At 44.9% G+C, this 10,633-nt stretch overlaps 1 protein-coding gene across 2 annotated transcripts in view; it reads right to left on the minus strand.

Moving 5' to 3' along the window:
• The window catches only part of SLC24A3 (solute carrier family 24 member 3), a 154,032-nt gene extending 144,008 nt beyond the window's left edge, over positions 1-10,024 (minus strand). For both annotated transcript variants that reach the window (XM_033154133.1, XM_033154132.1), the window contains exon 1: positions 9,960-10,024. The gene's annotated coding sequence lies outside the window, so the exon portion shown is untranslated. The remainder of the gene's footprint in view (positions 1-9,959) is intronic.
• Between the last annotated feature and the right edge of the window lie 609 nt (positions 10,025-10,633).

Raw genomic sequence — 10,633 nt, forward strand, 5'->3', positions numbered from 1 at the left:
TTTGTAAGACTCAGGAAGTAAGAGGAGCAGTCCCTACAGAACTAGAAAGGGTCATAGGACACTTTACAAAGCCAACCGATGGGACCAGGTAAAGTTTAGCCTAGAAAAAAGTATACCAACAGGCGGATAGGTGTCAGAACTTGGACCACAGAACATAAAAGGGAAATTCCCACCATTGGGGCCAATTCCCTTGTTACAAACGTAAAGTTCGGCTTTGGGTAAAAACTTGGTAACAATCAGGGGATATGAGGATGAAATATTTGAAGAGTTTAAAAATAAGCCAAACACATTTTAGTAAGACATCCTTCGTTTAGACAATTCTACTCATTAGAAAGTTGTTAGTCTCCCTCCCTCATTGCTGCCTGTTGTTCACATGGAGCTCTAGTTGCCAGTCTTCCTTACTAGTGACCTCTCTCACTTTCCATTTTTGGGCTAACAAAATCTGAGCAACGGTTGTTGCATACGTGAATAAGTTCTTCTGATTCCTGGGAAATGCTTCTGGTTTTTTTTATTGGGGGGGGAGTTGTTTTAAATGTTATTGTTCATCTCATTGTATATCATTTCCCAATATACTTTCACTTTTCGCATGTCCACCATTTATGAGTTTCTTGCCTTACTGCTGAACTTCTTCTGCCTCCGTCTTGCTGCCCAAACCCCACCAGTACCAACCGTTTGTTTTGTTTGAGAACTGCTTAAGTGGACACCTTATGAATTTTCCTTACATTATCTTGGCTTTAGATGCAGGAGGCAGCTAGGCCAACTCTCCTATCTTAAAATCCCATTGCAAGACCTCGTCCTTGGAAGCTAAGATTGAGCAAAGTACAGCCACAAGGGTTCCTCCAAAACTACCAAAACCTATACAGCACAGAGAATCAAAAGACAAAACCAACACGAGCTAAGGTCAGAATCCTCACCTTCCTCTGCTTCATTCCTAAAACATCTTTTGACATCAAAATGGGGGAAAACTACAGGGAGCCAGTACATGGAAAACCCACCTGGAGATCAGAGAGAACGTTGCCCTACATAGTTGGCGAAAGATCAATGAATTTCTTCCTTATCTAGAAATGGCTTTGTAGTGTTGATGCACTCCGTTCCATGGCTTTCCCCAGAGATAGCTGCAATTCAGGAGTAGTAAAGTAAGTAACTAACAAAAACAGAAAGTACTCCGCACATCTTTCATAAGGGAAGTCCTTTGCACGGATACAAGTGATCTATGTGTATTCATAACCATGATTTTATCCCTGACTTTTCTAACCCTAGATTCTTCTCTTAGACTGAAAGGCTTGTACAATAACTTTGAGAGAGGGGAAAAACAATGTAGCAAAGAACATCAAAGAAGCCCAGCCAAAGATAAGCATTTTTCTTTTATTTGTTTAAATGGGAAAAATTAAACAAGTGCTTACATTTCTCCAACTAAATTCAATGGAATATGGATGAATTTAGCTCTGGTTGGATCATTGCCTCCGTTTTCAAAGAAAGATAGGACGCATACAGGAAGACTAGTCTTTAACACATTTTTTTTACACAAAAATCCAAAAGTGAAGAGACATGAAATTTGTAAATGTGTTTTTCACATCTACATTCACATAAACAACTTACATGCAATATTAATATGCTCACACTACTGAAATATACAGACACAACTGACCAACACTGTGATTGTGTTCCCTACAAACAGCTTTTGACTGTGTCGACCACAGCAAACTATGGCAATTTCTTAAAGAAATGGGAGTGCCTGATCACCTCATCCGTCTCCTGAGAAATCTCTATGTGGGACAAGAAGCTACAGTTAGAACTGGATATGGAATAACTGATTGGTTCAAAATTGGGAAAGGAGTATAACAAGTTTGTATATTGTCTCCCTGCTTATTTAATTTCATGCAGAATTCTTCATGCGAAAGGCTGGACTGGATGAATCCTAAACAGGAATTAAGATTGCCGGAAGAAATATCAACAACCTCAGATATGCTGATGACACAACCTTGATGGCAGAAAGTGAGGAGGAATTAAATAACCTTTTAATGAGGGTGAAAGAGGAGAGTACAAAATATGGTCTGAAGCTCAACATCAAAAAAACTTAGATCATGGCCACTGGTCCCATCACCTCCTAGCAAATAGAAGGGGAAGAAATGGAGCAGTGAGAAATTTTACTTTCTTGGGTTCCATGATCACTGCAGGTGGTGACAGCAGTCACGAAATTAGAAGATGCCTGCTTCTTGGGAGAAAAGCAATGACAAACCCAGACAGCATCTTAAAAAGCAGGGACATCACCTTGCCGACAAAGGTCTGTATAGTTAAAGCTATGGTTTTCCCAGTAGTGATGTATGGAAGTGAGAGCTGGACCATAAAGAAGACTGATCGCCGAAGAATTGATGCCTTTGAATTATGGTGCTGGAAGAGACTCTTGAGAGTCCCATGGACTGCAAGAAGATCAAACCTATCCATTCTGAAGGAAATCAGGCCTGAGTGCTCACTGGAAGGACTGATCCTGAAGCTGAGGCTCCAATACTTTGGCCACCTCATGAGAAGAGAAGACTACCTGTAAAAGACCCTGATGTTGGGAAAGATGGAGGGCACAAGGAGAAGGGGACGACAGAGGACGAGATGGTTGGACAGTGTTCTCGAAGCTACCAACATGAGTCTGACCAAACTGCGGGAGGCAGTGGAAGACAGGCGTGCCTGGCGTGCTCTTGTCCACAGGGTCACGAAGAGTCGGACACGACTAAACGACTAAACAACAACAACTCATTTCTCTGCTGCATTCTTTTCTACCAACAGCACACTGCCTTATCCCTTGGCCTTGGGAACTACTGTTGAGTTTTAAAATCTTTTGAGCAACTGGAATGTACATAAACATTCCACAATACCTTATGATCTGATAGGCATGGGCACCGACTCCAACTCAGCACTTTGTAAAGCAACCCAATTGAGCTGACAAGTTTGGAGGTTGCCAGATTCAGCTCATAATCCCAAGTCTATTTTGTTCCCCACACCCGAAGAGGGCGAAATTTGAAAGCATAGTAGAATCCTTCAGAGACAAAGCCTGCCAAATTACAGGCAAACAGATTCAAGGGCATTTGTGCTGGACATCTGTAAAATGTGGGTTTTCTTCTAAGAAGGAATTATCTATACTTTTTTCATAATTGGATTAAATTTGCTAGCAAGGTTACCAATTTTCAGAAGGATAGCTGCAGTTTCTTGCAAGCACCCCGTTGGAGGTGGGTGCAAAAGAAATTGCTTTAAAATACATAAGTTTTATGAACCAGGTTATCAGGAGAAATTTGTACAGAGTCTTGGAGAAACACAAACATTTGTTGAAAAGAAAAACACCCCATGTTCATCACCAAATGAAACAATTACAATCAAAAGAATAAACATGGATAGACAGTGAGCGATCTATAAAGATTTGTTGGAGTGAAACCAGATTGAAACCACTGGAAGAAGTAAGGAGCCAAGTTACTGATTGGCTACAGTATCACTAATTACATGGTATGTTAAAATTAGATAAGAAAAATGGCTTTTTGGACCAAAGCTCACAATTTGAAAAAGAGTTATTGCCGAACAAGGAAAAAGTATTGTCCAGAATGTACAGTATAAACTATTATTGGAACAGGGGGGAAAAGATGATTTGGTTAAAGCATCAATGACCCACTGGGCAATGGATATAGGATATAATATAGACTTAAACCTCTGGGAGAAACTTTGGAAGAATGATCTGAAATTTACTGCATGCTACACACTGAAAGAGAATTATATGAAAATGATCCATAGATGGTATTTAACTCTGATTAGATTGGTTAAGATGTATAATGTGGAATTGGACTTAGGTTGGAAATGCAAAGAAATAGAAGGAACTTTTTCCATATATGGTGGACATGCAAAAAGGGAAAGTATATTGGGAAATGATATATAATGAGATGAACAAAAATATTTAAAATAACTCCCCCCCCCCAAAAAAAAAAAAAAACCAGAAGCATTTCTGTAAGGAATTGTTCGGATTAAGGTTCCCAGGAGTCAGAAGGACTTAATCACGTATGCAACAATAGTTGCTTAGATTTTGTTAGCCCAAAAATGGAAAGTGAGAGAGGTCACTAGTAAGGAAGACTGGCAACTTCAGATAAAAGAATATGCAGAATTAGCAGGTCTAACAAGTAGAATAACAGAACAAGAAGAACAGATATTTAAAGAAGAATGGAATTTTTTTTGTCGAGTATATTGGAAAAATGTGCACAGTTAAAAATGCTAGCAGTATTAAAGTAATTCAACAGTATATTTTGAACTGATGTAAGACAGGGAAACTAAATTAGATGGGTATATTAAAATATGCAGGAATGGTGGATAAGTCAAATGAACCTTGGAAGGGGTTCCAAGGTACAATAAAAGATGTCTAATTTGAAATGTAAAATTTGAAAAAGTTAATAAAAATGTTATCTTTAAAAAGCAAAAAATAAATAAAAAATGCTTGATCTCCCCATGGGTTTTGTGGGCAGTTGGTCAGAAAACATCACAGTTGTATCTTTGGGTAAGAAACCTGCCACACTGCAGAAAAATAAATCCAGGGGCTTTTGTGTTAGGCACCTTTAAAGTTGATTTTGAGGTGAGAAGAACTAGAAGGGGTTCATTTTCTAGGTAAAAAATAATTCCCACTGATCACAATCACAAAGGAGCTCTCTCGCCATCTCCCCAACCTGGCATCTTCCAGAAGCTTAGAGATAAAATTTTCATTCTCACAAATCTGCTGAGATTGGAGAGCAATGGCCCAATCATTCCCTCTGATTACAAGACACACCTGTGAGCTACAGCAGAGCTTCTCCTTCATGTCCTAACTCCACTTTGGTGTTTGCTCTCCTTTCCACTATCATTGCACCCTGGTGTTATGGCATTAGGGTAAAGCTTAAAGATAAATCACTTTCAGCAGATGCTTCTCTGTAGCATTATTTTGATGCCTGGATCTCTGAAGTGCCTCTAAGCTCTTTGGGGTTCCTTCTTTGTCTCACACCAACTTTGTAGAGATGTTGCATCACCTCTGACAAACTCAAAATATCTCTAAGGCCTCCTGCTTCGTCTTGAGATCTGGGGTTCGTCTGAATCTAACACACCGCATAGTAACTGAGACACCCATTAGGGAAGACTCATTTCAATGAAATAAAGCTGGAGCTGTTATAATCAATAGCTATGGAGGTTTTGAAGACTGAATATAGTTGAGTTTGATTTGGGATAAAAAGGTAAAGGCAAAGGGACCCCTGACCATTAGGTCCAGTCGCAGATGACTCTGGGGTTGCAGCGCTGATCTCGCTTTACTGGCCGAGGGAGCCGGCGTACATGACTAAGCTGCTTCTGGCGAACCAGAGCAGTGCACGGAAACACTATTTACTTTCCTGCCGGAGCGGTACCTATTTATCTACTTGCACTTTGACGTGCTTTCAAACTGCTAGGTTGGCAGGAGCAGGGACCGAGCAACGGGAGCTCACCTCGTTGCAGGGATTCAAACCGCCAACCTTCTGATCGGCACAGTGCCACCTGGGTCCTTTTTTGATTTGGGATAGAATGGGCCAAATAAAATCTGCAAATGTGCATGTTCTTTGGTGTAAGTTGATACCTCATTCAAGTCTCAATGGCATTATAGTTAGTGTCTTAAAAAATTACATAAACTTCATTCTAAGTATATACTTCAGAATAAGTATATAGATATTACATCAATTCTCAACTATCCTTTCAGTTTTTACCTTGCAAATCTTCAGAACAATCCTGCAAAGTACATCAATTTATTCCTTATTTTGAACCTATTACATTCTATGTGAACATTTACCATATGGTGGTCCTCTTGTTGTCTTACTTCTATGCAACTGGTAATGCTCTTTATTTTGGTCATTCAAGTCTGAGAAATGTTTTTGATTATGTTGTCTATTGATTTTGTTTGTTAATTATTGCTTGTAAAGCTGATACAGTATGAAAAGTAATCTTTTCGTTATTTTATGCCTAATCTTCTATTTTGAAGAGAAGTTTATTTTGTACATTTGATACAGGAAGGAAAAGGTTATTTAATGCCTAATGCTTCTATTATTGAAGAAATATTTATTTTAGATATCTGAAGAAAAGGTTTATTTTGGATATTGAAGAATTATGATTTAATACCAGGCAATATATTGGTTTTTTAGGCACAGATTATGTTGTATATTACAAATGCAGAATATATTTGTTTAATTATGCTAAACGTTTTTTGGTTTGTTGGTTCCACTTGGATACCACTCTAGTCATTACCTTTAATGGTCCTTTGGATGTTTATGATGTCAAATTGTGAAAGAATATTTATTTTCATTATTGTGCTATTTATTTTATATAAAACAAAACAAAAAAACAATTTGAAAAAGAAAGTGGAAATGTGGGAATACGTTTTCAGGTGCTCCTGCACCTTGCCGCAGTAAGGTAACCTTCCGCGCATTGCACAGAAGGCAAAAGGATCCAGCAGAGATTTGCTGCCTGGATCCCTCCGCGCTTAAGGCAAAGCGCGCCAAAAACAGCCTCAGTAACAGTCAGTAAGGAGTTTCCCGCCCAGAAACTCACCCAGATACAGTGTTGTGATTGGTTATTGATAATGTTATGACGTTGTTCAGTTTACTAATAAAAAGCCCCTGCTCTCTGTAGCGGGTGTAGAGTGTGCGAGACAAGCCAAGAGAGAGATAAAGCGAAAGGAAAACTAAGACGCACAGAGCAGTAGCTGGGAACTTGCAACTCCACCATTGACTGCAGTCTCTTATTTCATTTTATTTCAAAGTTTTGTTTGGCCGCCTTCTTAGTTTTGGCCACCGCTTCTATTCTTTACTTTTTGGAACTTCAAGCCTTCATAACTCCAGAGGAGCCTTCGTGAATCCAAGGAAACCTTCAGAAACCTTCGGAAACCTTCAGAACTCCCAACAACAATCTCACGACCTTCAGATTCATAACCAGTGGACCCTTTCACGGCCAGTGGGAGCAGGCACTCCGGAATTACTGGCTGTCCCAGATGCTGGTTATCCCCACAGTTTGGCTCCTAGCTTTTCTATCCCAGTTTCTAACACTGGGTAGGCAGTGGAAAGGACTCCTTCAGAAGGTGGTGGACTCTCCTTCCTTGCAGGTTTTTAAGCAGAGGTTGGATGGCCACCTGTCATGGATGCTTCAGTTGAGATTCCTGCATTGCAGGGAATTGGCCTAGATGACTTCAGGATCCTTTCCAACTTTGCAAGTCTATGTATGTAGCTGTTGCAGGCTTGAATTTGGGGGAAGTGGGGTGGGTGGGTGGTTGTAGATAGAAACATCATCTGTGCTTGCAGAATGCAAGCTTCATTTCCTGGTAATGTCAAGGGTTTTCAGATGGCACATGTACCTGCTACATTCAAGGAACAAACAAAAGGGGTTGGAGCTCTGTGGGCTAGCCCTACCTCCACCACACATGGCAGCTATACCCCCACATCTGCCAATCTGATGAATGTGAGAAGGGGCTGTATGGGTATGTGGCCACCAGGCATGTCAGCATCAGAAGGAAGGGCTAACTCACATGCCCCCCCTTGCATGTTTCTTGCATGCACAGGGGTATATGAACCTTCCTTGTACAAATAACCCTTTTATAAATCAATATGGAGTGTATACAGTACTCTATTATATCACTGCAGCTATTATTTGTGCAGTTGTAGATTAGCCTTACACATCCTAATTTGCAATGCAAGTATGGATTGCATGCCAGGATTTGGCAGATAGTCAGTTCATGTTCAATACATTTTGTGGTTGTGACTGGAAAGAAGAATCAAAAGGTGTCTGAAATTAAGCATGGGTCCCTCAGCCATCAAAGTGATTGTATATCTTCTTTTTTAAAATAAAAAATCCTCTTAACATATGCCCAGCATTGTTTGATAGTATCCTAATGCAACAGTTCACTTTCCCAAAGTCAAACATTTCATTATCTTCCTACAAAAATCCAGAAGTGTGCACTGAGTCAGTGACTCTCATTGTATTGAAGAAATATACAATAGCTGAACCCAGAGGGATTTTCCTTTGTACAAAAATAGGTGTTACATTGCAAAAAGCCTTTCCCTTCACAAAATCCAGCAGAGGAGATTACAAAAGAAATCTAACGAATAGCCTTTCCACTAGAGTTATGCAACCGCAGCTAAACAGTAACATTTGCAACTCCAGAAAATGTCCAGCTGCTGCCACAACACAGAACTGTAAGCCACATTCACCAATGGAGACCAGCTCTGAAAAGTGGCCCCCTGAAACTGACAGGTTGCCAGTTATAGAGGAGAAAAGTTTGCTTCCATTAACTGCAGACTGTGGGGTAGACTCTCTTTCACCTTTTGCAGGGAGGCTGTGGCACTATTGAAGAGACAGGTGTCTGGAGGCGGGTTTGGGATGGATGAGGGTGAATGTGCTGAAGCCTAATCTAGGCAGAGGTGCTATGGGTAGGGAAACTGGCTGATCTGGATGAAGAGGAGTCACTGGCTCTGGAGGGGAATGCACTCCACCTGAAGGTCCACATTTGCAGTTTGCGGAGGGAGGGGGTTGCAGGCAGCATTCAGGAGTGACTTTTGCCATCTTAGGCTGGAGAGTGGGCACAGCTATAGCCATGCATCCAGGCTAGCTGTGGGTGGAATGCACTTTACAACGGTCCAGCTTTAAAGACGTTTCAGAAATCTCAGCTGGTGCAAATGCATCCCTTCTTGTGCTTGTTGGGACCAATGATTAGAACACATTATGCCTATTCTATGCCAGCGGCACTTCTCACCAGTGCATTTCTGGCCCCAGTTCAAAGTGCTAGTTTTAAGGCCTTGAATCGTTTGGGGCCACCAGTGCCCACATGAAATTGCTTGCGCTTTAAGATCGGCATTGGAGGCCCTTTTAATTTGCCCACCTTTAAACTCTGTTAGACTGGCAAGCATTAGGTGCCCCCCAGGTAGGAATGGGAAAGATCCCTGCCTGGAAAGCCACCTCGGTCAGTGCCAACAATGCTCAGCTAGAAGGACTGTTTGGCTGACTCGGTACAAGGCAGCTTTGCTTCCCCATGTATATTTGTATCCCCCTTAAAAACATGCATCAAATCACATGCCTGGGCCCTTGTTTGAATGGAGGTATATGCAGGCTGGCCGCAGTCCAACACAGCCTTAGGTGTGCTTAATAAGGCCACTGAAACTACTGTGATCCCAGCCAAATCCTGCCTTTTCTGTACACTACTTTTCACAATTAGCTAGTGAGAAGAAAGGTAGACTTGGCAGGACCAGCTCAAGGTATTTCAGTTCAGGAGGTGGAAACCCCAATGGACACTCTCCTCCCACCGAGTATCATCCACATGGGGCACAGGCCACGGGGGCAAGGAATGGGGGCTATTGCACTACTGCCACCCACTGCAATGGGGCTTCCGCAGGAAAAAACTTCTGGGGAGGGGAGGCTTTTGCCCTACATGGTTCCGATCTGCCCAAAATCTGTCCCCCTGAGATTGCCACCTTGCCTCTTGGACGGCGGGGTGCGGGGGTCGTGTTTCCCTCTAGCCTGTCCAGCCCCACGGAGAAGGCTGTCCCTCCACGGCCCCCCTTCATGGCCGGCAAAGGAAGGAGCCCCCCTTCTGCCGAGCCGTGTGAGACAGCCGTGGGGCAAAGGACTCCGCTCCGAGCACTCTGGGAATGGAGGCGCAGGGAAACTTAAGGCGCAGCCGGAAGGGGACCGCCGCTCTCTCTCGGGCGGAAGGACAAATCCGAGCAGAAGCCCCGAGCCCAGGGAGGGCAAGCGAAGGGCTCCCCGAAGGAGCGCGTCGTGCCAAAGGCAAGGCGACATCGGGGGCGTTTCTCGAGGGGAAGCCTCTCGCTGGGAGGACTCGCCATCACCGCCGCGCGCGCCGGTCCCTGGCGGGCGAAGATCCCGCTCTTGGCCGCCCGCCGCGCTCCCCGGCCCGGCCCTCCGCGGAGCCCCCGAGCCCCCGAGCGCCCACTCACCGGCCGCGACGTCCGGGCGCGCCGCCCGCTGGCCTGCCAGGGCGCCCGCCAACAGCAGCAGCAGCAGCAGCAACAGCAGCGAGGCCACGAGCCCCAGTTGGCCCGCCAGCCGCTCCTTCCTCCGCCGGCGAGCGGGGCTCTTGCTCGGCAGCAGCATCTCGGCCCGACACGGAGCGCCGGCGAGGAGCGCGAGCCCACAAGCGCCGCTGGCTGCCCGGCTCGAGCAGTGCCTCGCCTCGCCCGCCCGCGTCTCCTCCGCTCGCCGCTCACTCTGCGCCGCCTCCCAGCGCCGCTGCCGGGAGAGCGCGAGGCGGCGCGGCGGGGGCGAGGCGCTGCGCCATGGGCAGGGCTCCTCGGCGGCGGCGGCGGCGGTGGCGAGCGCTCGGCCAGCCCGGCAGCCCCAACCGAGAGCCGGAGGTCGTGGGTGGGGGGTGGTGGTGGGGCGCTCGCCGGCCGGCTCCGCCTCCTCCGCCAGACGGGGGGTGGGTGGGCGTCTTGCAAGGGCGGCCTCCGCTGCAGCCTCTCGCGGAGAGGTTAGCAGATGGTCTCCTTCACTCCCTGGAAGGATGGACCCCAAGTCCCTGCAGCCAACATCTATCCTCCGCGCACCCTGGCAGAGCTTAGCCCCGGCCCCTGCTGGATTTCGGACTGAGACACGAGGCGTCCCTGTGCGC

Source organism: Lacerta agilis, chromosome 7 (genome assembly GCF_009819535.1).
Source record: "Lacerta agilis isolate rLacAgi1 chromosome 7, rLacAgi1.pri, whole genome shotgun sequence".
Lineage (NCBI taxonomy): Eukaryota > Metazoa > Chordata > Lepidosauria > Squamata > Lacertidae > Lacerta > Lacerta agilis.